Here is a 26,754-nt window from a genome sequence, read left to right as displayed (position 1 = left end):
GACATCACAGTGCCCCTAGTAGTGATGACAGTGCTACGGACAGCCGTCTGCGGACGAGTGCGGGTGTCCTCGGCAAGGGAACAGAATCAGTAGGAAACCAATAAAGAGCTGAAAAAAAGTGTAGGACATACTTGATGTGAATATCTTGATTGTATCACAACACAATTAGTGGCTTTGTTGAAATAAAAATATGAAAAAAAAGAATCAGTAGGAAAATATGACAGTCGATCTAATTTAAGCGTGTTTAAGTATCTGAAAAATAAAGGGAGGCAGCCATATGGATTATTTTATAGAAGAAAGGGCAGTTATTAAGAGTTAGAAAAGGTAGAGGTGACAAATCCAGTAGAATGAACACATTAAAAAACGTCATCCCATCAAGGACAAGACAGCTGAGGGACCAATTATGGAATTGAAAACAATATCGAGGAAATGTTCCACAATGAAGGTTAGAGAGACCAGAAATGGAAATTCAAGATACTTGGGGAATAGAATGAGGAGGGCCCACGTCGTATCTATTGTAAGTGTCAGAAGGAAAGGTCGTGACGTATAACAACGGCCAAAGAAATGAAGAATTGAACATTTTTCAGAGATGAGGACAGGCCAACTAAGTGCTAGGACGCCTGTATTTAAAAGTGACATCTGTATCTTGACCCTTCATGGTAAATTAAGAAAATGAAGGTTAAATTAAAAAAAAAAGTATCTCAGACTGAATTGTATGCTTCGAAATGGTTAATTCTATTTTGTGAAAATTTCAACTGAAAAAAATCAAGGACGACTGTCCTGAGGCCCTACAAATGTCCTGAAACGACTTCCTGTAGAAAATGCAAATTACCATTGAGAGAATGACAAGCTCATTGGGACCAGACCACCCCGTACCAAAAGGCGATGCCAGAAGATATTGGAGAAATACCTTCAGGGAATTTATTGGGAAGAGTTTTACACTGAGCCAAATTATTTTTAAGGGACAAAAGTGAAAGGCTCATCAGAGGCTAAATCCCTAAATATGAGGGGATTCCAGCCACCACATCTGACCGGTGGGAGCTGTGTCCATTCCGCTAAGCCCACCACATCAGGCTGCGTCTTCCTGAGAGATAAGGAGGGTTCTGGTGGGGATGGATCCCTCACCCATCACATGTATGTTCCTCTCCCAGTAGTTGAGTCACACACTTAGTTTGAAATAAGAAATGTTTTCCAGTAACTTGATAAAGAGAGAATGAGAGTGAAAGAAGGCATTTCCAGAGACCCAGGTTCTTAGATATTTTACTATTTTCACACTCAGTGAAAGGAATGCTAAGAGATGTAATGGAGAAAGTGAGATGTAGCATGAGAAAAAAATGGTATGAAAAGCACTGAAAAATTAACTAACACAACTTGTACACACACCCACAGATGCACCCACACGTGTGCACACACACAGATGTGCACACGCACATACACGTATACAGAGTACCCATATTTCAGGTAAAGTATAATGAGAGCATTGTCTTCTCTAATGGAGGAGGAGAATGCATAGTTGTTTAGAAATAAAAATGTAAATACATGTATTAACATGGGAGTAACAGCCTAAAATTAGAAATGGAATAACTACCAATGTGCTTGGTGTAATTAAATGAAAGAAAAAATTTTCAGCTTTATTGAGATATAAGTAACAAAAATTGTGTATATTTAAGGTGTACAACTTTTATTTTTTAAAAGAACATTTATTTATTTATTTATTTATTTGGCTGTGTTGGGTCTTAGTTGTGGCACGCAAGATCTTCGCTGTGGCAGGCGGGATCTTTCGTTGCGTGCGCAGGCTCGAGAGTGCGTGGGCTTAGTACTTGCAGCTTGTGGGCTTAGTTGCCCCGTGGCATGTGGGATCTTAGTTCCCTGACCAGGGATCCAACCTGCGTCCCAAGCACTGGAAGGGGGATTCTTAACCACCGGACCGCCAGGGAAGTCCCACTTGATGTTTTTATATACACTTACCTTGTGAAATAATCACCACAATTAAGCTAGTTAACATATCCATGACCTCACACACTGAACATTTGTGTGTGAGTGTGTGTGTGGTGAGAACACTTAAGGTCTATCCTGTGAGCAAATTTCAAGTCTACGATGGAATATTGTGAACTGTAGTCACATCACTGTACATCACATCTCCAGAAGTTACTCGACTGCGTAACTGAACTTTGTTCCCCGTGACCAGCATCTCCCCACTGACCCCTTTCCCAGCCTCTGGCAACTACCATTCTCCTGTGTTTCTATGAGTCTGATTATTTTAGATCCCCGAGGGAAGTGAGCTCGGGCTGTATTTGTCTGTCTGTGTCTGGCTTCTTTTACTTCACATAATGTCCTCCAGTTTCATCCACGTTTCCCAAACGGAAGGATTCCCTTCTTTTTAAAGGCTGAATAATATTCCTGTGTGTGTGTGTGTGTGTATCTCACATTTTATCTCTTCATCTTTCGACAGGCATTGAGGTTGTATCCACATCTTGGCTAACGTGAATAATGCTGCAGTGAACATAGGAGCGCAGATATCTCTCCGAGATCGTGGTTTCATCTGCTTTGGATATATACCCAGAAGTGGAATTGCTGGATCATATGGTAGGTAGTTCTATTTTTAATTTTTTGAGGAAACTCCATACTGTTTTCCACGGTGGCTGCACCGATTTGCCTTCCCACCAACAATGCATAGGGTTCTCTTTTCTCCACAGCTTTGCCAACACTTGTTATCCTTTTTTTTAAGTTAACTTATTTATTTATTTTTGGCTGCGCTGGGTCTTCGTTGCTGTGCATGGGCTTTCTCTAGTTGTGGTGAGCGGGGGCTACTCTTCCTTGCGGTGCGCGGGCTTCTCATTGCGGTTGCTTCTCTTGTTGTGGAGCAAAGGCTCTAGGCCCGTGGGCTTCAGTAGCTGTGGCTTGTGGGCTCTAGAGTTCAGGCTCAGTAGTTGTGGCACACAGGCTTACTTGCTCCGTGGCACGTGGGATCTTCCCCGACCAGGGCTCGAACCCATGTCCCCTGCGTTGGCAGGTGGATTCTTAACCACTGTGCCACCAGGGAAGCCCAACACTTGTTATCTTTTGTCTGTTTCATAACAGCCATTCTAACAGGTGTGAGGTGATATCTCATTGTGGTTTCGATTTGTATTTCCCTGCGGGTTAGTGATGTTGAACACCTTTTCATGTACTGTTTGGCCATTGGGATGTCTTCTTTTGAGAAATGCCTATTCAGGTCCTTTACCTATTTTTTAAATTGGGTTGTTACTACTTTGCATTGAGTTGTGTGAGCTCCTTGTATATTTTGACAAGTAGCTCCTTATCAGATACATCGTTTGCAGATATCTTCTCCCATTCTATATGTTGCCGTTTCACTCTGTTTCCTTTGCTGTGTAGAAGCTTTTAATATGATGCAATCCCCTTGTCTATTTTTATCTTTGTTGCCTGTGCTCTTGGTGTCATATCCAAAAAACCATTGCCCAAACTCACGTCAAGAAACCTTTCCCCTATGCTTTCTTCTTGTAGTTTTATGGTTTCAGTCCTTATGGTTAAGTCTCTGATCCATTTTGACTTGATTTTATATATGGTGTGAGCTGAGGGTCCAGTTTCATTCTTCTGCACGTGGGTGTCTAGTTTTCCCAGCATCATTTATTGAAAGCACTATCCTTTCCCAATTGTGTGTTCTTGGCACCCTTGTGGAAGATAGTTCACGGAGCTTCTTTAAGACAGTTATTTTGAACAGTTAGGCAACTGATAGACCTTCATCTTTTACGGTTTATGTTTTGCCTTCGGCAGCGTCACATTCCCTGATTCTTCATGTGTCTTATAGCTTTGCTTTGGTGTCTGTGTGTTGGAAGAAACAGCCACCTGTTCCAGTCCTTATGGTCGGATTTTGCAGATCAGCCGAGTTAGAGATTCCGGAGCCTCTCAAACGTGTTCTGTGGACGTGCAAGCTCCACATCCCTCCCTCCTGGGGCAAGGATTCCTAGTTGTGTGCCTTCACCGTGTCCCCCCTTCCCCTGGAGGAGTGCAGGGGACGGCGGGGGCTGGGGGCGGGCTCCATTTTCCTCCTCCTGAGGGAGAAGTCTCAGGATCGGTCTTCCTCTCCGTCCTGCCAGGCTCTGCCGGCTACTACAGCGCCTGTCCCTCTCTTCCTTTTTTGCTGCCCCCACGTGGGCCTGTGGCCTCGGGCTCTGAGTGAGGTGAGAGGCCAGGAGGTCTCTGAGGCAGTGCCCGGAGCCTGGGGATGTGGGTGCAGCTTGACTCCCTCTGGCCTGGGCCAAACGGAGGAGCCTCTCAGCGCTGAGGGTGCCAGCTTGGGGGAGGGGGGACAGGGGGAGGGAACTGCTCCTTTTATCCTTTCAAAGAGGTTTTTCTTGGTTCTATGCTCATTCGAGGTGTTGCACCTTGCTAACTGGATCCTGCAGTTCGCATAAAATTTATTTTCCCCAAATACCGTACTTTTGTCACTGTTTATGTGCGGGGATGAGAGCTGGGACTTCCTGTCCTGCCGTCTTGCCTAAAACGTTGATTAATTTTTCTAGAATGCATCCTAGTGAGACCAGAAATGGAAAAATAGAAACAATAGCTAATCTACACAGGAAATAAAATGAGAAGACTAAACAGATATCTGTCACGGTTTCTAATGAGAGAAATGAGAATGCCATTAGGCCGCACTTGAAGAGACCACAGACCTAGACCACAGGGCATCCTCCACTTAAGGGGACTAGGGTTCCCCCTCACCCTCAGTGGGGGCAAAATTACTTCTTCTTTTTTTTTTAAAAATAGAAGTATAGTTAATTTACAATGTTGCATTAGTTCCAAGAGTATAGCAAAGTCATTCACTTATATATACATATTCTTTTTCAGATTCTTTCCGTTATAGATTTTTATGAGATATTGAGCATGGTTCCCTGTGCTATACAGTAGGTCCTTGTTGTTTATCTATTTTATGTAAAGTAGTGTGTATCTGCAAATCCCAAATTCCTAATTGATCCCTTCCCGCTTTATCCCCTTTGGTAACCATAAGGTTGTTTTGTCTGTCTGTGAGTGTATTCCTGTTTTATAAATAAGTTTATTTGTACCATGTTTTAAGATTCCACATATAAGTGAAATCACATGATATGTGTCTTTCTCTTTCTGACATACTTCACTTAATATGATAATCTCTAAGTCCATTCATGGTGCTTCAAATGGCATTATTTCATTCTTTTTTATGGCCGAGTAATATTCTATTATACATATATCACATCTTCTTTATCCATCTGTCAATGGACATTAAGGTTGCTTCCACGTCTTGCCTATTGTAAATAGTGCTGCTAGGTACATTGGGGTGCATGCATGTTTTTGAATTAGAATTTTTTCCGGATATATGCCCAAGAGTGAGGTTGCAGGATCATTAGGTAACTGTTTTTAGATTTTAAGTGACCTTCACACTGTTCTCCATAGTGGCTGCAACAATTTCCATTCCCAGCAACAGTGTAGTAAGGTTGCTTTTTCTCCACACCCTCTCCAGCATTTATTATTTGTAGATTTTTGATGATGGCCATTCTGACCAGTGTGAGGTGATAGCTCACTGTGGTTTTGATTTGTATTTCTCTAATAATTGGTGATGTTGAACATCTTTTCACATGCCTCTTGGCTATGTGTATGTCTTCTTTGGAGAAATGTCTATTTAGGTCTTCTGTCCAGTTTTTGTTTTGTTTTGTTTGTTTTTTTGTGGTATGGGGGCCTCTCACTGTTGTGGCCTCTCCCGTTGCGGAGCACAGGCTCCGGACACGCAGGCTCAGCGGCCGTGGCTCATGGGCCTAGCCGCTCCGTGGCATGTGGGATCTTCCCAGACCCGGGCACAAACCCGTGTCCCCTGCATCGGTAGGCGGACTCTCAACCACTGCGCCACCAGGGAAGCCCCTGTCCAGTTTGTAATTGAGTTTTTTTTTAATATATTAAGCTGTATGAGCTGTTTGTGTATTTTTGAAATTAATCCCTTGTCCTTAGCATTGTTTGCATATATTTTCTCCCAGTCCTAGGTTGTTTTTTCATTTTGTTTATGGTTTCCTTTGCTGTTTAAAAGTTTTAAGTTTAATTTGTTCCCATTTGTTTATTTTTTAAACTTGTATTACTTTAGGAGATGGATCCCCCAAAATATTGCTGCAATTTATGTCAAAGCATGTTCTGCTTATACTTTCCTCTAGGAGTTTTATAGTATCCAGTCTTACACTTAGGTCTTTAATCCATTTGGGTTTATTTTTGTATATGGTGTTAGAGAATCTTAAGTTTCATTCTTTTGCATGGAGCTGTCCAGTTTTCCCAGCACCACTTATTGAAGAGACTATCTTTTCTCCACTGTATATTCTTGCTTCCTTTGTCATAAGTTTATTGACCATAAGTGTGTGGTTTTTTTTCTGGGCTCTCTATTCTGTTCCATTGATCTATGAGTCTGTTTTTGTGCCAGTACCATAGTGTTTTGATGACTGTAGCTTCATAGTATAGTCTGAAATCAGGGCGTGTGATTCCTCCAGCTCTGTTCTTCTTTCTCACGATTGTTTTGGCTATTCGGGGTGTTTTGTGTTTCCATACAAATGAAGATATTTTTTGTTCTTTCTCCGTGAAAAATGCCCTTGGTAATTTGATAGGGACTGCACTGAATCTGTAGATTGCCTTGGGTAGTGTGGTCACTTTTACAATATTGAGTCTTCCAATCCAAGAACACAGTATATCTTTCCCTGGGGTACATTTATTTCTAATTGACCTTCCAGGGAATCTGTAGCCCTTTGAGTATCCATATTTAGGGATAGAAATGCATCGAAGCTCTTGGCTCTTAGTGAGATTTGGTGGACTACTGTCTCAAGAGAGGCAACTACTTAATAATAGTAATTATATTTTGTATTTTATAGCCCATGTGTCATCTATTGTAAGCCTCCCAGCTACTTTGTGGAAGAATATTTACTTTTTTTGCTTTATTTATTTATTTATTTTTAATTTACTTGGAAAAAAAAAACCAAAAACAAGGATGAAACCCCCTGAAAGAGCACATGTGATTTATTCACATTCAGCATGTCAACAGATGATTATCTTACAAGAGCCAGGTGGTTCAAACTCCCAGTCCAGTGCTTTTAACTGAGATTTATCTCCTTGAAGTCTCTTGTGCTATGACGTGCAGAGCTGTGGGAGCTACTGGTTTATGTGGGAAGTTCATATAACCAGCAAAGAGGCTCAGGGGAACACAGGTGTGAGGACTGTAACTGAAGGGTCTTTAAGATGCTCTGCTGGACCAGCTGGGTGCATAGTCTCTCCTGGACTCACCTGGCTTTTCCTGAGGGCAGATACTCATTTAGGGGAAATAATGCCCCTGTTCAACAAGAAGTTCTAGGGTGTGTCTCATTCTGAACAGGGTCTTAGTCCAAGGACAGACTCTGCCGTGTCTCTTTTTTTTTTTTTGTGGTACGCGGGCCTCTCACTGTTGTGGCCTCTCCCGTTGCGGAGCACAGGCTCCGGACGTGCAGGCTCAGCGGCCATGGCTCACGGGCCCAGCCGCTCCGCGGCATGTGGGATCTTCCCGGACCGGGACATGAACCCGTGTCCCCTGCATCGGCAGGCGGACTCTCAACCACTGCGCCACCAGGGAAGCCCTGGTTGCTTGATTTTTGAATATCAAGCCAATGTTGCATTCCTGGGATAAGCCCCACTTGGATGTGGTGTAGTATTTTAAAAGTATGTTGTTAGATTTGCTAATATTTTGTTGAAGACGTTTGTGTTTATGCTCATGAGGGAGATTGGCCTGCAAAGTTTTGTTTTATTTTGTTTTCGTTTTCTTTACTTTTACTACGAGAGTTGGTCTGGCCTCATAAATTAATACAACATTTCCTCCTCATCTAGTTTCTAGAAGAGATTGAGTAGAATTAATATTATTGTTTTTACATGTTTTGTAGAATTTGCAGGTAAAACCATTTAGGCCTGGAGTTTTCTTTGGGGAAATTTTAATCTAAGAATTCAGTATCTTGAATGTGAGACTAGCAAATTGTTTTTAAAGTCTGACAATAACACGTGTTAGTGAAGGTCTGGGACAAAAGGAATTACTCCACATTGTTTCTGGTTATACAAAATAAGACAGTCAATTAAATAAGAAATGCATCGTTATCCCTTAGATTTTCAAATATGTTTATGCTACCCAGGAGATTTTTGCCATGTAAAACCTAGAAAAACTTGCACATATAGACAATAAAATACTACAAGGGTGTTTCCAGTATATAATACAGCAGGCAAAATTAACAAACCACAGTTCTTCTAGCTTCTAGGTGGAGGATGAGTAAGTTCTGGGGGTCTAATGCACAGCATTGTGATTATAATTAACAATAATGTCGTATATACTTGAAAGTTGTTAAGAGGGTAAATCGTAAATGTTCTAATCCAAAAAAGTAGAGGTAAGATAAGGAAAGGTCTAATGACGTGCTTTGCACGTCAATATACCGTTTTTCCAACACCATTTATTTATTTTTAACATCTTTATTGGAGTATAATTGCTTTACAGTGGTGTGTTAGTTTCTGCTGTATAACAAAGTGAATGAGCTATACGTATACATATGTCCACATATCTCCTCCCTCTTGCGTCTCCCTCCCACCCTCTCTATCCCACCACTCTAGGTGGACACAAAGCCCCGAGATGATCTCCCTGTGCTATGCGGCTGCTTCCCACTAGCTATGTATTTTACATTTAGTAGTGTATATATGTCCATGCCACTCTCTCACTTCGTCCCAACTTACCCTTCCCCCTCTGCATGTGCTCAAGTCCATTCTCTACGTCTGCGACCTTAGGTTCTTCAGAACGATTTTATTTTTTTAGATTCCATATATATGTGTTAGCATACGGTATTTGTTTTTCTCTTTCTGACTTACTTCACTTTGTATGACAGACTCTAGGTCCATCCACCTCACTTCAAATAACTCAATTTCGTTTCTTTTTATGGCTGAGTAATATTCCATTGTATATATGACCAACACCATTTATTGAAGAGACTGTCCTTTACCCATTGTGTACTCTTGACTCTCTTGTCAAATATTAGTTGACTATACACGGGTCGGTTTATTTCTAGGATTTTGATTCTGTTCCGTTGGTCTATATATCTGTTTGTTGTTTTCTATTAACATACTGTTGGGTTTTTTTTTTTGTGGTACGCGGGCCTCTCACTGTTGTGGCCTCTCCCGTTGCAGAGCACAGGCTCCGGACGCGCAGGCTCAGTGGCCATGGCTCACGGGCCCAGCCACTCCACGGCACGTGGGATCTTCCCGGACCGGGGAATGAACCCGTGTCCCCTGCATCGGCAGGCGGACTCCCAACCACTGCGCCACCAGGGAAGCCCAGCATACTGTTTTAATACTATATCTTTGTAGTATATTTTGAAATCTGGCAGTGATGCCTTGTTCTTTTTCAAGATTCTTTGACTATTTGTGGTGCCTGTAGTTCTTTTTTTTTCATTTTCTGTCATCTCTTGTCATATCAATTATACTTCTTTTTAAAACTGAAGTATAGTTGATTTACAATATTGTTAGTTTCAGGAGTACAGCATAGTGATTCTTTTGTGTGTGTGTGTATGTGTGTGTGTGATTTGCAGATTATATTCCTTTATAGGTTATTACAAGATATTGGGTATAATTTTCTGTGCTATACAGTAAATCCTTGTTGCTTATCTATTATACATATAGTAGTTTGCATCTGTTAATCCCATACTTTTAATTTCTATCCTGTCCCCATCTCTTCCCTTTGGTAACCATAATTTTGTTTGCTATGTCTGTGAGTCTGTTTCTATTTTGTGTACAGATTTCTTTGTATTATTTTTCACATATTAGTGATATCATATGGTATGTGTCTTTCTCTGACTTGTTTAACTACACATACTATTGTCTAGTTCCATCCATGCTGCTGCAAATGGCAACTTTCATATTTTATGGCTGAATAATATTCCATTATATATATATATGTATGTGTATATATATACCATATCTTCTTAATCCATCATCTGTTGATGGGCACTTTGGCTGTTTCCATGTCTTGGCTATGTGGCTTGTCTTGTAAATAGTGCTGCTATGAACACTGAGGTACGTGTATCTTTTCAAATTACGGTTTTCTCCAGACATATGCCCAGGGGGCTGGATCATATGGTAGCTCTACTTTGCGGTTTTTGAGCATCCTCCTTACTGTTTTTCACAGTGGCTGCACCAATGTGCATTCCCATCAAGTGTGTAGGAGGGTTCCCTTTTCTCCGTACCCTCTCCAGCATTTATTATTTGCAGTTTTTGATGTTAGCCCTGGTGACTGTACCGTGGTGATACCTCATTGTAGTTTTGCTTTACATTTCTCTAGTAATTAACATTGTTGAGCATCTTTTCATGTGCCTCTTGGCTGTCTGTATGTCTTTGGGAAAATGTCTATTTAGTTCTTCTGCCCATTTTTTGACTGGGTTGTCTACTTCTTTGAGTTTGAGTCATATGAGCAGTTTGTATATTTTGGTCGTATTGTTTACAAATATTTTCTCCCATTGCGTACGTTGTGTCTTCATTTTGTTGATGGTTTCCTTTGCTGGGCAAAAGGTTTTAAGTTTGATTATGCCCCATTTGTTTATTTTTGCTGTTATTTCTTTTGCCTTGGGAGACTGATTTAAGAAAATATTAGTACAATTGGGAGTTCCCTAGTGGTCCAGTGGTTAGGACTCAGCACTTTCACTGCTGTGGCCCAGGTTCAAGCCCTGGTCGGGGAAGTAATATCCTGCAAGAGGCGCGGGACGGCCAAAAAAATAAATAAGGCTATGAAAATATTGGTACAATTTATATCAAAGAGTGTTTTGCCTATGTTCTCTTCTAGGAGTTTTATAGTGTCATGTCTTTTTTAAAAAATTTATTTATTTTATTTATTTATTTTTGGCTGTGTTGAGTCTTCGTTGCTGTGCAAGGACTTTCTCTAGTTGCAGCGAGCGGGGTCTGCTCTTCACTGTGGTGTGTGGGCTTCTCATTGCAGTGGCTTCTCTTGTTGCAGAGCACGGGCTTTAGGCACGTGGGCTTCAGTAGTTGTGGCACGCGGGCTCAGTAGTTGTGGCTCGCGGGCTCTAGAGCACGGGCTCAGTAGTTGTGGTGCACGGGCTTAGTTGCTCCGCGGCATGTGGGATCTTCCCAGACCAGGGCTCGAACCCGTGTCTCCTGCATTGGCAGGCGGGTTCTTAACCACTGTACCACCAGGGAAGTCCTATAGTGTCATGTCTTATATTGGGGTCTTTAAACCATTTTGAGTTTATTTTTGTATATGGTGTGAGGGAGTGTTCTAATTTGATGACTTACATGTAGCTCTCCAGTGAATCCCACCACCTCCTTGACCTGAAAATGAGAGGCCACCTTCACTCTGCCCTTCATATTGTGGGGCTGATTCCATAGGTGCCGTGATGACTCTAAGTGCTCCTAGGAATCAGCACCCAGACAGAGGCGAGGAGGGCACCTGCTCTTCTCTCCCTCTCTCAGCTGGGCATCTTCCCCTTCATGCATTTCTTCTCACTGTGACCACCCAGTAGGCACCAGTGACCTCAGTTATACTTGAGACATGAAGCCCCCTCCTTCCTTCATCTCCACTCCCGCCCCCAGGTCCAGTGGGAAGCGACCCTTCTGTAAAGGTTTAGTGGGGAAGGGTTAACGGAAGTTCAGCCCAGGACTGGGGAGACTGTGTCTCTTCTAGGCTAAGAGGACTCTGTTACTCAGCAGACATGGCGTTCGTGCATGTGGGTGAGAGTCTGCAGGCCCCCGGTGCTGCCTGGAACAGGGACAGAAGGAGGATGTGGCACGTGTCTGGATCTTCATGCTGTTCTTAGCTCCACGTCTTCCCTCAAAGTTCAGAGCTTCCGCTCTTCTGCCTCCCTTCTGCACACACCTAGCACTGCCTGGACCCTGGGGTGGGGTGAGTGGAGTAGAGGGAGAGGGACTCCCTCTGTATTGTCCCTCCCTCCGTGGGGTGGGGCCACCTGTGGCCGACGTCTCTGTGTCCCCCTTCTTCTCCTCCAGCTCAGAGCTCCCCTGGGACAGGGCTGTGAGCCGAGGGTCTGGCTCCTCGATGGATATGGGGAGGGGGCTCCTCGCCTGAGAGCAGGAGCTCCAGGGGTCGCTGGGCTGTGACCTCAGGGAGGGGGAGGTGCTGAGTGAGCTGTAGCACGTGTAGGTCCCACTGTGGGCTGAGGTCACAGGACTCAAGGTGAAGTTGTTCTGAAAGGGTGGAGCCGTGTCCTGCAGACGAAGGTGCTGGAGAGGAGTGAGTGACCCCTCCTTGGACAGATGGAGGGGATCGGACCAGACCTCAGAGCCACACTACAGGGTCACATTGTCTCTGCAGGGTTCTGAGGCCCACAGCTGGGCTGAGAGGGAGGGTTTCCTGTACATTCCTGGGGGCGAGGAAGGTCGTGATGTGTACAGAGCCACCCCCAACACACCCTTGACCCTGAGCTGAGGGACCACCATCCTGTCTCCAGGGACCCTGTCTGTGACCCCCTCTCAGCTGCTCTCAGCCCCTCTGTGTGGGTCTCTCTTATCTCCCGGCACCTGCTCCATTTTTCTCACTCACTCTCCCTGGACCACTGCCTTATCTCAATGTCTGCTCTAGGACCCCTCCCAGGACCCCATCAGCACCAGGGGTGGCTCTGGGCCCAGCACCCTGAGAACACAGTCAGTACATGGGGCAGGACAGGGGCTGCTCACCGGCGATCAGGCTGTCTCCTCGGAGCACGAGTGAGCCCGGCTGGGCTGAGAGGGAGGGCTCCTTGTACACGCCTGCAGAGAAGGGACAGTGGCACCGAGGGGGACGCACACCCCACACTGCTCACTGGGGCTGCAGTGCGAGCTCTCCCTGGTCCCTCCCAGGCCTCCCACCAGTGGTTCTGCCCCGGGAGGCCACTGCCCCTGATCCCCCATCACCCCAGGGCTCACTGGGCACAAGGCTGAGGTCAGGGGTCCAGGAAACGATGGGGCTGGGAGCCCTCACCTGTGACCTGGCGATTCAGAGGGTGACTGGGGTGTGACCACACGTGTGCAGGGAGCTGGGAGAATCATAGCATCCGCGGGTTCCCCCACGGGAGGAGTTTAGGGGGCCCACAGGGCACACGGCCTGTCCCCTCCCATGGGTCCTCGATGTCCGGTGTCGGGTGGGTCAGCACCTCCCTCCTTCAGCAGGTGCAAAGTGCCCGCTGCAGACTGTGAGCTGCATGCCAGGGACACGCTCTCTCCTGAGGCCACCACAGGGCGTGGCTGGGCTGAGAGGGAGGGGCTCTGTGCACCCCTGAGGGAGGGGAAGGGGCTGGGTTAAAGGGGGACCTTCACCCCGCTCACCGCAGGTGTGGGCTGTGAGGGGAGACTCCGTCCCCCTGAGCCCACACTCTGCTCCCTCTGCCTGTGAGGACGCCACCGCAGTGGGAGGGGACCCGGGCCCTCCCTCCTACCTGTCCCCACCAGGGGCAGGGGGTCACTCTACTCTGACCTGTCTTTCCTGCTGTGATAGACACACTGATACTGCCCTGCAGTGCTTGAGCTCGAGGATTCAAAGGGGAAACTGGCCTTGTTCCTGGAGTCCTGTGGGGCCTTAGCCTCCCAGAGTCCAGAGGGCCTCTCTCTATACAGACGGTAGACATCAGCCCTCAGAGATCCCGGAGACAAGATGGTCACAGGGCTTCCCTTGGTGACCATGACACCCGGGTCAGCCCAGATGGAGGGTTTGGGGAGGACCCCTGGAAAGGGATCAGACCTGAAGTTAGGGGTGCCCTTCTCCCCTCAGTTTCCCCAGCTGTCATTCCCCAGGCCCCTCCCAGACAGGTCACCATCATTTCAGACCTGCTGTGTTCCCCCCAGATGACCAGGGGGTTGTTGGGTTGAAGCAGGAGGTCTGGGGGGCCTCACTTGCCTGGACCTGGTTCCACGGGCCTTGACTCAGCCCTGGGAGAGAGTTCCCTGTGAGCGCCCATCCCCCAGCACACAACATAGATGCTCCAGGCCTGGTCTGGGCCCTGAGTTCTGGGGTCAGATCTGGGGCTGAGCACATCCTTCCTCCCCCACAATTTCTGCCCCCAGTCATCTCCTGAGACCTGCGGGTCTCTCAGCTTCAGACCTGGGAGGAGAGGGGCCCCCTGCCCTCTCCCTTCCCCAAAGCTCACCGAGGCAGAGAAGGGCAGTGAGGGTCAGGGTCGTGGCTGTGCCTCCCATGGTCCCCAGCCGTGCTGGTGTCTCACAAAGTCCACAGAGCCAGCAGGACAGACAGATGCACGGGGGGTGACAAGGTGCAGGCTCTGTGTTCCACGTCGGGTTCCTTCATAGTAGCCTCTCAGAAAGAGGAATAGCCCCCCAGGGCCTCACGCTGCTCTACCTGCAGGATGGGGCCCAGGAGACAGCAGGCTCTGGGACCTTCCAGAGCACATCTGGGTCTCACCAGACCCCACGCACTCTGCCTCTCCTCGGGCCAAACCCAAAGCCAGAGAGTGACACTCATCCCAGGACAGGAAGTTGAGGATGCAGGGCAGGGCCTAGGAGCAGCCCAGTTTTGGCTCCGCCCAGGGCGCGGAGAGGGCTCCAGGGCGGTTAACAAGCTGCCCAGTGGCTGCAGGGACAGGCTGCAGGCAGAAGCCCTGACCCCAGAGGGGCTCCTCACAGGCCGCTGGGCTCCAGGGGCTCCTAGTGGTGCCTGAGGCTGAGCCTTTGGAAGAGACACTCGCCCAGCCCAGCCTGGGGGCCGAGCAGCCTGTGGAGGTTGGTCAGGTGGTCGCCCATCTTCTTGATGAGTTTCACCTGCTCATCCAGGAAGTGGCTCCAGGAAGTCCAGAGGTGGAGTCTGCGCGGGCAGAGCCCAGGGCCTGCGGACCCACAGGGCCTGGCGCAGGTTCTTCTCCGTCAGCCGGGCGGCTTCCACGGCGTCCTGGGCTTTCCCCACGGCTCCTGGGACGGCTTCGGCACGTCCTGGAAGAGGGCGCGGCCACGGCGCTGCTTTTGCCTTTTCCAGTGAGCTCGGGCCGTCCGGCTTCTCCTCGGCCAGTTCGCGAAACGATGTCTCTGGCCCTCGCGAGCTGCTGCGTCGGGTCGGAAGAGAAGCGCAGAGACAGGTAGGTGTGGGAGAGCGGCAGATGCACGTTACCAGGTGGGTGACTGCGGCCTCCACCTGGCGGAGTAATCGTGACGAATCTGGGAGCTCATGCTTGGTCGGCAGTAAGGAGCTAAGCTCAGAAAATGGTGTTGGCTGGTCCCGGAGGGCGAGGAGAGCTGAGTGGGTGATTCCAAGGCTGTGACTGGAAAAAAGCTTGGAGGGTGGTCAGAGTCTGGAGGAAGGGGCGCCCTTGGGTCTGTTCAGTCCAAACACTGTGGAAGCAAGAGACACATGCGTGGCACCGCCCAGCGCACTGCTTGGTTCCAGTTCTGATTTTGCTTTTCCTAGAACCTGTGTGACCTTGGAGAAGTCCCTTCCCTTTCCTGAGATGCTGGAAATGCAAAATTTGTTCCTTCCTTCCAACGTTTATTGAGCGGTTACTATATCCAGACATGAGATTCATCGGTGACGGTGACCGATTCTTTCCCTGGACTCATGGAGCTCTGATGATGACACCAGACAATACATATTTAGACAATAAATAATTTGGGTCTAGTTTTGTTCAGTTGTACAGAAGGAGGAAAACAGTGAGGCCCAGTGACAGGTGGAAGCCCAGCAACCTTGTGATGGGAGTGCGGGGACTTTCTGGAGAAGGAGAGACCCAAGCTGATGGAGGTTAGCACAGGAGTGGTGAGGGGCCGGCACCCTGGGCCGGGAAGAGGGGGAGCTGTTCTGAGCACTGGAGTTCAGGGGATGCTGGGCCCTGGTCCTACAGGGTCTAGTGCACCCTGCAAGTGTGCCTGGATTTTATCCTTAAGACAAGAGGGTAGTTTTCCGGAAAGGAAGGTATGAACACACAGCTGTGCTGAGATGGTCGCCGCTCCGCAGGGATTGGACTGTGGGAGGACTGTGATGGCAATAAACAGTGATAGAGCTCCAGCACCATTTGACCACTAGGTGATTAGTGGGTCAGTTTCTAAGTGGTTTATGAGGTTTTCTTATGTAACCCTTCCACAAATCCTACAACAAAATACATCCGCAGTTGAGTGGGATGAATCAGGAAGACTTCTAGGTGGTTTGGAAAGGGGTTTGTGGTTTTCATAATCGGCTCAAAGATGACCCCTTGAGAAGACACAAGTGTGGTGAGAACTCAGGTGTGCCTCTGGGGAGGGGAGGTGCTTAACTGGGATGAGCTTGCTTTGAGGTAGGAGTTAGCTTCGCTGGTCCTGAGAGGTCAGCCCCTTCTGATCGTCAGCCTCGGGGAATGTCATCTGGAGATACTTGGAATTTACTTGAAGGCAGGTGGAGACCCCGGGAGAATTATTTTTAGGGGAGGGTCCTGCAGTAGATCAGGTTGGGGCCGTGAGAATCAAATTCCTCAGCTGAGAGTGAGGCCCTGGGGTGGAAGAGCCAGGAAGGAGGTGCTGGGTTGCACCAACCAGTCCTCCTGAGTCTGCCGCCGAGCTTGACTGTGGTGCTGGACCAGGGTCATGGATTCGCGGGGCTTCGGGCCAGGGCTGTTGGATGGGTTCATTGTATGTGAGGTGGAAGCGGGTGAAGCACTGAGGGCTCCTCCACTGTCTGCCTTGCTTGTCTAGCGGAGCCGGTGGGGCTGTCACAGAACGGATGACCCCAGGGGAGAAGGAGGCTCGGGGAGATATTTCTAATCCTGTCAACTGACACACAGAGGAACCACCACCTGCCTCCTGCACCGGGAACGCGGTTTTGTTTCTCGCAAACCCTTCCTCTCTCTGACTTCCTTGTTTCTATCCACAGCAGCACCTTCTGGTCATTCCTCTCCATCCAGACCTCTGAGTCGTTTCTGCTCCTCCCCACCTCTTGTCCCCCAGACAGTAACTCTTTTTTTTTTTTTTTTTTAAATAAATTTATTTATTTATTTATGGCTACGTTGGGTCTTCGTCGCTCCCTGCGGACTTTCTCTAGCTGCGGCGAGCGGGGCTACTCTTCGTTGCGGTGCGCGGGCTTCTCATTGCGGTGGCTTCTCTTGTGGCGCAGCTCGGGCTCTAGGCGCGCGGGCTTCAGTAGTTGTGGCTCATGGGCTTAGTTGCTTCGCGGCCTGTGGGATCTTCCCGGACCCGTGCTCAGTCCCGTGTCCCCTGCATTGGCAGGCAGATTCTTAACCACTGCACCACCAGGGAAGCCCTATTTTTAGTTTTTTAAAAGACCTCCATACTGTTCTCCATAGTGGCTGCACCAATTTATATTCCCACCAACAGTGTAGGAGGGTTCCCTTTTCGCCACACATTCTCCAGCATTTATTATTGGTAGACTTTTTGATGATGGCCATTCTGACCGGTAGAGGTGATAACCTCACTGTGGTTTTGGTTTGCATCTCTCTAATAATTAGTGATGTAGACCGTCTTTTCATGTACCTGTTGGCCACCTGTATGTCTTCTTGGAGAAATGTCTGTTTAGGTCTTCTGTCCATTTTTAACTTGGTAGTTTGTTTTTTTGATATTCAGCTCCATGAGCTGTTTGTATATTTTGGAAATTAATCCCTTGTTGGTCCCATCGTTTGCAGATACTTCTCTCAGTGAGTAGGCCGTCTTTTCATTTCGTTTACAGTCTCCTTTGCTGGGCAAAAGCTTTTAAGTTTAATTAGACCCCATTTGTTTATATATATTTTTTATTTCCATTACTCTAAAGAGACAGATCCAAAAAAATATTGCTGTGATTTATGTCAAAGAGTATTGTGCCTATGTTTTTCCCTAGGAGTTTTATAGTATCTGGTCTTACATTTAGGTCTTTAATTGATTTTGAATTTTTTTGTGTGTATGGTGTTAGAGAATGTTCTAATTTCATCCTTTTACACGCAGCTGTCCGGTTTGCCTAGCACCACTTGTTGAAGAGACTGTCTTTTCTCCATTGTATATTCTTGCCTCCTTTGTCGAATACTAAAATTGACCATAGGTGTATGGGTTTATTTCTGGGCTCTCACATCTGTTCCATTGATCCTTGGGTCTGTTTTTGTGCCAATATCATTCTCTTTTGATTACTGTAGCTTTGTGGTATTGTCTGAAGTCTGGGAGGGTTATGCCCCCAGGTTTGTTCTTTTTCCTCAGGATTGTTTTTGCAATTCTGGGTCTTTTGTGGTTCCATATAAATTTTAGGATTATTTGTTCTAGTTCTGTGAAAAATGTCATGGGTAATTTGATAGGTATTGTGTTAAATCTGTAGATTGCTTTGGGTAGTATGACCATTTTACCTGTATCAATTATTCCAATCTGAGAGCATGGGATAGCTTTCCATTTCTTTGAATTATCTTCAGTTTCCTTTATCAATGTTTTACAGTTCTCAAAGTATATGTCTTTCATCTCCTTCATCAGGTTTACTCCTAGGTATTTTATTTTTGATGCAATTTTAAGAGACTGATTTTTTACATTTTTTTCTGATATTTCACTGTTAGTGTAATGAAAAGCAACAGATGTCTCTGTGTCAATCTTGCATCCTGCTACCTTGCTGAATTAACTTATCAGTTCTAATAGTTGTTGTGTGGAGTCTTTAGGGTTTTCTGTATGGAGTATCATGCCGTCTGCATGCAATGACAGTTTTACCTCTTTGCTTCCAATTTGAATACCTTTTTCTTTTTCCTTGTCTGATTGCTGTGGCTAGGACTTGCCATACTATGTTGGACAGAAGTGGTGAGAGTGGGCATCCTTGTCTTGTTCCACAATTTAGCTGGAAGGCTTTCAGCTTTTCACCATTGAGTATTATGTTGGCTGTGGGTTTATCATACATAGCTTTTATTATGTTGAGATATGTCCCCTTTGTACTCACTTTGGTGAGTGTTTATCATGAATGGGTGTTGAATTTTATGAAATGCTTTTTCCGCATCTGTTGAGATGATCATGTGGTTTTGTGTGTGTTTTTTTTAAACATCTTTACTGGAGTATAATTGCTTTACATTGTTGTGTTAGTTGCTGCTGTATAACAAAGTGAATCAGCTATGTGTATACGTATATCCCCATATCCCCTCCCTCTTGCGTCTCCCTCCCACCCTCCCTATCTCGGCCCTCTGTGTGGTCACAAAGCACTGAGCTGATCTCCCTGTGCTATGAGGCTGCTTCCCACTAGCTATCTATTTTACATTTGGTAGTGTATATATGTCAATGCCACCCTCTCGCTTAGTCTCAGCTTACCCTACCCCCTCCCTGTGTCCTCAAGTCCATTCTCTATGTCTGCGTCTTTATTCCTGTCCTGCCCCTAGGTTCTTCAGAACCTTTTTTGTTTTTAGATTCCATATATATGTGTTAGCATATGGTATTTGTTTTTCTCTTTCTGACTTACTTCACTCTGTACTTCACTCTAGGTCCATCTACGTCACTACAAATAACTCAATTTCGTTTCTTTTTATAGCTGAGTAATATTCCATTGTATATATGTGCCACATCTTCTTTATCCACTCATTTGTCGATGGACACTTAGGTTGCTTCCATGTCCTGGCTATTGTAAGTAGTGCTGCAGTGAACATTGTGGTACATGACTCTTTTTTTTTTTTTTTTTTTTTTTTTTTGCCGTACGTGGGCCTCTCCCGTTGCGGAGCACAGGCTCCGGACGCGTAGGCTCAGCGGCCATGACTCACGGGCCCAGCCGCTCCGCGGCATGTGGGATCCTCCCAGACCGGGGTACGAACCCGCGTCCCCTGCATCGGCAGGCGGACTCTCAACCACTGCGCCACCAGGGAAGCCCCATGACTCTTTTTGAATTACGGTTTTCTCAGGGTATATGCCCAGTAGTGGGATTGCTGGGTCATATGGTAGTTCTACTTTTAGTTTTTTAAGGAACTTCCATACTGTTCTCCATAGTGGCTGTATCAATTTACATTCCCACCAACAGTGCGAGAGGGTTCCCTTTTCCCCACACCCTCTCCAGCATTTATTGTTTGTAGATTTTTTGATGATGGCCATTGTGACTGGTGTGAGGTGATACGTCATTGTAGTTTTCATTTACATTCCTCTAATGATTAGTGATGTTGAGCATCCTTTCCTGTGTTTGTTGGCAACCTGTATATCTTCTTTGGAGAAATGTCTATTTAGGTCTTCTGCCCTTTTTTGGATTGGATTGTTTGTTTTTTTGATATTGAGCTGCATGAGCTGCTTATATATTTTGGAGATTAATCCTTTGTCAGTTGCTTCATTTGCAAATATTTTCTCCCATTCTGAGGGTTGTCTTTTGGTCTTGTTTATGGTTTCCTTTGCTGTGCAAAAGCTTTTAAGTTTCACTAGGTTCCATTTGTTAATTTTTGTTTTTATTTCCATTTCTCTAGGAGGTGGGTCAAAAAGGATCTTGCTGTGATTTATGTCATAGAGTGTTCTGCCTGTGTTTTCCTCTAAGAGTTTTATAGTGTCTGGCCTTACATTTAGGACTTTAATCCATTCTGAGTTTATTTTTGTGTATGGTGTTAGGAAGTGTTCTAATTTCATTCTTTTATATGTAGCTGTCCAGTTTTCCCAGCACCGCTTATTGAAGAGGCTGTCTTTTCTCCATTGTATATTCTTGCCTCCTTTATCAAAGATAAGGTGACCATATGTGTGTGGGTTTATCTCTGGGCTTTCTATCCTGTTCCATTGATCTCTATTTCTGTTTTTGTGCCAGTACCATCCTGTCTTGATTACTGTAGCTTTGTAGTATAGTCTGAAGTCAAGGAGTCTGATTCCTCCAGCTCTGTTTTTCTTTCTCAAGACTGCTTTGGATATTCCGTGTCTTTTGTTTTTCATGCAAATTGTGAAATTTTTTGTTCTAGTTCTGTGGAAAATGCCATTGGTAGTTTGATAGGGATTGCATTGAACCTGTCGATTGCTTTGGGTAGTATAGTCATTACCAATGTTGATTCTTCCAATCCAAGAATATGGTATATCTGTCCATCTGTTTGTATCATCTTTAATCTATTTCATCAGTGTCTTATAGTTGTCTGCATACAGGTCTTTTGTCTCCTTAGGTAGGTTCCCTCTCAGGTATTTTATTCTTTTTGTTGTAATGGTAAATGGGAATGTTTCCTTAATTTCTCTTTCAGATGTTTCATCATTAGTATATAGGAATGCAAGAGATTTCTGTGCATTAATTTTGTATCCTGCTACTTTACCAAATTCATTGATTAGCTCTAGTAGTTTTCTGGTAGCATCTGTAGGATTCTGTATGTGTATTATCATGTCATCTGCAAACAGTGACAGATTTACTTCTTTTCCGATTTGGATTTGTTTTATTTCTTTTTCTTCTCTGATTGCTGTGGCTAAAACTTCCAAAACTATGTTGAATAATAGTGGTGAGAGCGGGCAGCCTTGTCTCGTTCCTGATTTTAGTGGAAATGATTTCAGGTTTTCATCATTGAGAATGATGTTGGCTGTGGGTTTGTCATATATGGCCTTTCTTATGTTGAGGTAAGTTCCCTCTATGGCTACTTTCTGGAGAGTTTTTATCATAAATGGGTGCTGAATTTTGTCAGAAGCTTTTTCTGTATTTATTGAGTTTATCATATGGTGTTTATCCTTCAATTTGTTAATATCGTATATCATATTGATTGATTTGCGTATATTGAAGAATCCTTGCATTCCTGGGATAAACCCCACTTGATCGTGGTGAATGATCCTTTAAATGTGCTGTTGGATTCTGTTTACTAGTATTTTGTTGAGGATTTTTGCATCTATGTTCATCAATGATATTGGTCTGTAGTTTTCTTTTTTTGTAACATCAGGGTTATGGTGGCCTCATAGAATGAGTTTGGGATTGTTCCTCCCTCTGCTATATTTTGGAAGAGTTTGAGAAGGATAGGTGTTGGGTCTTCTCTAAATGCTTGATAGAATTTGCCTTTGAATCCATCTGGTCCTGGGCTTTTGTTTATTGGAAGATTTTAAATCACAGTTTCAATTTCAATGCCTGTGATTGATCTGTTTATATTTTCTGTCTCTTCCTGGTTCAGTCTCGGAAGGTTGTGCTTTTATAAGAAATTGTCCATTTCTTCCAGGTTGTCCATTTTATTGGCATGGAGTTGCTTGTAGTAATCTCTCATGATCCTTTGTATTTCTGTGGTGTCAGTTGTTACTTCTCCTTTTCATTTCTAATTCTAGTCTCATAGCGTTGTGGTCGGAAAAGATACTTGATACAATTTCAGTTTTCTTAAATTTACCAAGGCTTGATTTGTGACCCAAGATATGATCTATCCTGGAGAATGTTCCATGAGCACTTGAGAAGAAAGTGTATTCTGTTGTTTTTGGATGGAATGTCCTATAAATATCAATTAAGTCCATCTTGTTTAATGTATCATTTAAAGCTTGTGTTTCCTTATTTATTTTCATTTTGGTTGATCTGTCCGTTGGCAACAGTGGGGTGTTAAAGTCCCCTGCTATTATTGTGTTATTGTCGCTTTCCCCTTTTATGGCTGTTAATATTTGCCTTATGTATTGAGGTGCTCCTGTGTTGGGTGCATAAGTATTTATAATTGTTATATCTTCTTCTTGGATTGATCCGTTGATCATTATGTAGTGTCCTTCTTTGTCTCTTGTAATAGTCTTTGTTTTAGAGTCTGTTTTGTCTGATATGAGAATTGCTACTCCAGCTTTCTTTTGATTTCCATTTTCATGGAATATCTTTTTCCATCCCCTCACTTTCATCTGTATGTGTCCCTAGGTCTGAAGTGGGTCTCTTGTAGACAGCATATATGGGTCTTGTTTTTGTATCCATTCAGCCAGTCTGTGTCTTTTGGTTGGAGCATTTAATCCATTTACATTTAAGGTAATTTTCAATATGTATGTTCCTATTACCATTTTCTAAATTGTTTTGGGTTTGTTATTATAGGTCTTTTCCTTCTCTTGTGTTTCCTGCCTATAAAAGTTCCTTTAGCATTTGTTGTGAAGCTGGTTTGGTGGTGCTGAATTCTCTTAGCTTTTGCTTGTCTGTAAAGGTTTTAATTTCTCTGTTGAATCTGAATGAGATCCTTGCTGGGTAGAGTAATCTTGGTTGTAAGTTTTTCCCTTTCATCACTTTAAATATGTCCTGCCACTCCCTTCTGGCCTGCAGAGTTTCTGCTGAAAGATCAGCTGTTCACCTTATGGGGATTCCCTTGTATGTTATTTGTTGCTTTTCCATTGCTGCTTTTAGTATTTTTCCTTGTATTTAATTTTTGATAGTTTGAAAAATACGTGTCTTGGCATGATTCTCCTTGGATTTATCCTGTATGGGACTCTCTGTGCTTCCTGGACTTGATTGACTATTTCCTTTCCCATATTAGGGAAGTTTTCAACTATAATCTCTTCACATATTTTCTCAGTCCCTTTCTTTTTCGCTTCTTCTACTGGGATTCCTATAATTTGAATGTTGGTACATTTAATGTTGTCCCAGAGGTCTCTGAGACTGTCCTCAATTCTTTTCATTCTTTTTTCTTTATTCTGCTCTGCAGTAGTTATTTCCACTATTTTATTTTCCAGGTCAGTTATCCATTCTTCTGCCTCAGTTATTCTGCTATTGATTCCTTCTAGAGAATTTTAAATTTCATTTATTGTGTTGTTTATCATTGTTTGTTTGCTTTTTAGTTCTTCTAGATCCTTGTTAAACGTTTCTTGTATTTTCTCCATTCTATTTCCAAGATTTGGATCATCTTGACTATCATTACTCTGAATTCTTTTTCAGGTAGACTGCCTATTTCCTCTTCATTTGTTTGGTCTGGTGGGTTTTTACCTTGCTCTTTCATCTGCTGTGTATTTCTCTGTGTTCTCATTTTGCTTAACTTACTGTGTTTGGGGTCTCCTTTTTGCAGGCTGAAGGTTCATAGTTCCCATTGGTTTTGGTGTCTGCCCCCAGTGGGTAAGGTTGGTAAGTGGGTTGTGTAGGCTTCCTGGTAGAGGGGACTGGTGCCTGTGTTCTGGTGGATGAGGCTGGATCTTGTCTTCCTGGTGGGCAGGACCATGTCTGGTGGTGTGTTCTGGGGCGTCTGTGAGCTTAGTATGATGTTAGGCAGCCTCTCTGCTAATGGGTGAGGTTGTGTTCCTGTCTTGCTAGTTGTTTGGCATGGGGTGTCCAGCACTGTAGCTTGCTGGTCGTTGAGTGGAGCTGTGTCTTAGCGTGGAGACGGAGATCTCTTGGAGAGCTCTCACCGATTGATATTTCATGGGGCCAGGAGGTCTCTGGTGGTCTCTGAACTCAGCTCTCCCACCTCAGAGGCTCAGGCCTGACACCCGGCTGGAGCACCAAGACCCTGTCAGCCACACGGCTGGAGTGCCGTCAGAGTTGGGGAGGCTGGCCTGCAGTGGCTCTCCTGTGCTGCATGTGAGAATCACCAGCTTCTTCCTTGTTTTGCCCCAAAGGCAGTGTGTTTCACAGAGAAAAACAGTAGCCTTGAAAACAGTCACGGCTCTGCGATGGCTTTTTCTTTTTCCTTTGTGTTTAGTCTGGTTTCACTTGCTCACAGGGGGCCACGTGCAGAGGCCTCGCACCTGGCTCTTCCAGCTGGAGTTCCTAGTGCGGAATGGGTTTTGTCTTTTCTTTTGTTGATACGTTGTATCACACTGATTGATCTGTGTATGTTGAACCATCCTTGTGACCCTGCCATGAATCCAACTTGATCATGGTGTATGATTCTTTTTATGTGTTGTTGGATTTGGTTTGCTAATATTTTGTTAAGCGTTTTTGCATCTATATTCATCAGAAATATTGGTCTGTAATTTTCTTTTTTGCCAGTGTCTTTGTCTGGTTTTGGGTATCAGGGTGATTGTGGCTTCAGACAATGCCTTTGGGACTGTTTCCTCCTCTTCAGTATTTTGGAAGTGTTTGAGAAGGCTCAGTGTAAGATCTTCTTTTTACGTTTGGCGGAATTCTCTCATGAGGTCTTCCAGTCCTGGATGTTTGTTTGCAGGGAGGTTTTTCTTTTTGTTGTTTTAACATCTTTATTGGAGTATAATTGCTTTATAATGGTGTGTTAGTTTCTGCTTTATAACAAAGTGAATCAGCTATGCATATACATATATCCCCATATCTCCTCCCTCTTGCGTCTCCCTCCCACCCTCCCTATCCCACCCCTCCAGGCGGTCACAGAGCACCGAGCTGATCTCCCTGTGCTATGCGGCTGCTTCCCACTAGCTCTCTGTGTTACATTTGGTAGTGTAGATATGTCCATGCCAGATTCTATTTCAGTCGTAGTGATCAGTCTATTCAAAGTTAACTATTTCTTCTCGATTCAGTTTTGGTGGGCTGTATGTTCCTAAAACGTGTCCATTTCTTCTAGGTTGTCCAGTTTGTTAGCAAAGCATTGTTTATAGTATTCTCATGATTTTTTGTATTTCTCTGGTATCAATTGTTATTTTTCCTCTTTAGATTCTTATTTTGTTTAGTTGGGTCCCACATTGTCCGCTTTTGAATTTGATGTAATGAAGTACACTCTTATAGTTTTCCTTTACTTACTGACCATCAGGCTTGAAAATTGATCTGTATTATTGTAGCCGTTTAACTTTGTGTATTTTTCTGTCTCATAAAATTCGGTTGCATATGTATAAGAATCCATTCATTTTCGGTGAGATTTGTTTCTATGATTTTGTCTAATATGAACGAGCCCTCTGTCACAGTTCTCCTGAATGTATACCCATGGTTATGTACACCTTTTCCCTAAGTTATGTAACTGTGGGTCAGAGCTGTGTGTCTCCTTTTAACCGATAATTCTTATTTACTCCCCAGATTGACTGAGGCAGTTAGTACACCTGCCAGTAATGTATTGGGACTTAAAGTGCTCAGTGTTTTCTCCCACAGCTGGTATTTCCATTGTTTTCTCTTTTGCCTCTCATGGGGACGGACTAGGATGCAAAGGCCTAGGACTAGGATAATTTCATGGAGACCAGGGCATAAAGCTGAAGTTGAAATGATCTACTCGTGATGCTTTATGTAAAGGACACATCTTTGTGTATCGGGGTCATCACCGAGCTGTGCTCCAGCTGGATCAGGCTCAGTTCTTTGGGAAGGACAATTCTACGCATTACTTCCCCACTCTGCTTTAGCGCATTCATACGCGTACCATGAGGTTGGCCACGAAGAGAGTATTTTTTTTTTTTTTTGCGGTATACAGGCCTCACTGTTGCGGCCTCTCCCATTGTGGAGCACAGGCTCCGGACGCGCAGGCTCAGCGGCCATGGCTCACGGGCCCAGCCGCTGTGCGGCATGTGGGATCTTCCCGGACCGGGGCACGAACCCGTGTCCCCTGCATCAGCAGGCGGACTCTCAGCCACTGAGCCACCAGGGAAGCCCGAAGAGAGGATTTACACTGAAGAAAGAGACAAATGCCATACATCTGGGCTTTTTACAAAATGATAAATTCCTAAGCCCGTTTACCAGCACAGCAGCTGACTGTCACTTCAAACGCCACGGTGTTCCTTCACACTAATGGTGTTTCTGGAGAAACTATACCAGGTGTCATCTGACGAGGAGAGAAGGGCTTGAGGGGTCCAGAGAGACTTTTAGGGAAGAGTTTTGGATTTATCTGTTCGAAACAGGACCCCAAGTTGACCCATTTATTCAGTTACTTAAACGACATTCTGTTTCTGACTGAAGGGATGGAGGTCAATAGCACACAGCAGCCAATGTGGAAATTAAAAAAAAACAAATATATTACATGAAAGTGGGCCAGAGCATGAAGGTGTGTAACGTGTGGACACAGACCTGCCGTGTGGGATGTGCCTCAGGTCACA

At 44.9% G+C, this 26,754-nt stretch overlaps 1 protein-coding gene and 1 pseudogene across 1 annotated transcript in view; both read right to left on the bottom strand.

The window, feature by feature from the left end:
- The window catches only part of NLRP12 (NLR family pyrin domain containing 12), a 726,895-nt gene that overhangs the window by 396,087 nt on the left and 304,054 nt on the right, over positions 1–26,754 (bottom strand).
- On the bottom strand, positions 11,715–14,199 carry LOC136140796 (leukocyte immunoglobulin-like receptor subfamily A member 2; annotated as a pseudogene).

The sequence above is a fragment of the Phocoena phocoena genome, chromosome 20 (assembly GCF_963924675.1).
Source record: "Phocoena phocoena chromosome 20, mPhoPho1.1, whole genome shotgun sequence".
NCBI lineage: Eukaryota > Metazoa > Chordata > Mammalia > Artiodactyla > Phocoenidae > Phocoena > Phocoena phocoena.
Note: the sequence above shows the minus strand (reverse complement) of the source record. Positions and strands in the feature narration are given on the sequence as shown.